Genomic DNA, 1,365 nt, shown 5'->3' with positions numbered 1-1,365 from the left:
AGCCACAAGGTATAGATAGGCACTCTCAGTCTGGGGCAAGTGATATATAGTGATTCTTGGTGCTTGGGGAGGGCAACAGTGGGAGGGCTTCTAGTGTCCTGGCTCCACTGCAGGACCTTCTGATGGCACCTGGTATTTTTGGCCACTGTGTGACAGAGGGTTGGGGTGGATGGGCCATTGGCCTGATCGAACATTGGCTTCACTTATGTTCTTATGTTGGATCAGACCAGTGGCTCATCTAGTCCAACACTCTGTATCACAGAGTAGCCAAACCCAGGTGTCATCAGGAGGTCCACCAGCGGGGCCAGAACTCCAGAAGCCCTCCCATTGTTGCCCCCCCAAGCACCAAGGAGTGAAAGTGCTCTCCACACCCAATGGAATAGGCCATTCAAGAGAACTGGGGCTATCACTGAAACAGGTAGTGATCTGTTACCCTCCTGTAGCAGTGTAGCACTTCTTCTTCTTCTTCTTCTTCTTCTTCTTCTTCTTCTTCTTCTTCTTCTTCTTCTTCTTCTTCTTCTTCTTCTTCTTCTTCTTCTTCTTCTTCTTCTTCTGTAAAGGGATTAAAGAAGAGGGGGGAAAACATTCAGAGCTTTTTAGTTTAGGGGAAAGTCATCTAAAGAAGGGACAAGATGGGTTTATAACATTATGCATGGTTTAGAAAAAAGGGATAGAAACTGGTCTCCATCAGTAATAATCACGGTTGCCAACCTCCAGGTGAAGTCTGGAGATCTCCTAGAATTACAACTAATCTCCAGAGGACAGAGATCAGTTCCACTGCTTTGGAGGGTGGACTCTATGACATTATTGAAGGAATAGCCAAAGTTGATTAATTTGAAAGCAGCCGTGACACAGCAGTAGTAGAGAAGTTCAAGCATTCTCAGTTACAGGATCTCAGGGGCAGGTACTGGTAAAGACCTTACAGTGCCGGAGACTAGGGTTGCCAGGTTTGGGTTGGAAAATCCCTGGAGATTTTGGGGGTGGGGCCAGGAGAGGGTGCGGTTTGGGGAGGGGGGGGCCTCAGCATGGTATAATGCCATAGAGTCCACCCTCCAGAGCAGCCATTTTATCCAGTGGAACTGATCTCAGTCAGCTGGAGATCAGTTGTAAAAGCAGGAGATCTCTTAATATGTGTTTCAATTTTAGTGCATCATGGGGAAACTTTCCTGTCAGTCTCTCAGAGAGTTATCCTAAGCCGGTCTACTCAGAATCAAATTTATTCAGTGGGGCTTACTTCTTAGCAGGGGTCATTTCCTGCAGGAGCGCACGGGAGCGGAGCTCCAGCAGTAAAGAGCCCAGGGGGCGGGCACATGCAACAAGCCCTGCCTCCTGCTCCTTCTCTCCCTCTTTCTTTCCCTCTTTCCC

Source organism: Gekko japonicus, unplaced genomic scaffold (genome assembly GCF_001447785.1).
Source record: "Gekko japonicus isolate JY-2015 unplaced genomic scaffold, Gekko_japonicus_V1.1 scaffold474, whole genome shotgun sequence".
Classification (NCBI taxonomy): domain Eukaryota; kingdom Metazoa; phylum Chordata; class Lepidosauria; order Squamata; family Gekkonidae; genus Gekko; species Gekko japonicus.
The sequence above is the reverse complement of the archived record's forward strand: the minus strand, read 5'-3'. Positions refer to the sequence as shown.